Source organism: Plasmopara halstedii (genome assembly GCF_900000015.1).
Source record: "Plasmopara halstedii genome assembly, contig: Scaffold_208, whole genome shotgun sequence".
In the NCBI taxonomy this organism is placed as follows: domain Eukaryota; phylum Oomycota; class Peronosporomycetes; order Peronosporales; family Peronosporaceae; genus Plasmopara; species Plasmopara halstedii.
The window spans coordinates 498,941-499,249 of NW_020187129.1; positions in this window are offsets into that span (position 1 = coordinate 498,941).

The following is a 309-nucleotide window of genomic DNA, read 5'->3' on the forward strand; positions in this document are numbered from 1 at the left end:
CCTTCTCTATTTGTCGGCTACTACGCAAGTCAAATCTCCAGAAGTACTCCCCAACCCCCAGCCCTCCGCTCCAGTCGTTATTCCTGTTTTCTGAAGATGAAATAGCCAGCTGCTTCTGCCTCCTCATCCCCCGCCGACCAGCTCCCTCGCTCTGTGATTGGCTTGACTCCTGGGTCCGCACCCAGTGGTACCACGGTCGGCCCATCTTGCTCGGATCCCTACGCCGGCTCCGGACTTCCAACTGGCTCTTAGCCAGCCACTCATCTGACCATGCTGTCGTCCCCTCCTCTTCTCCCGTTGCCTCCTCCG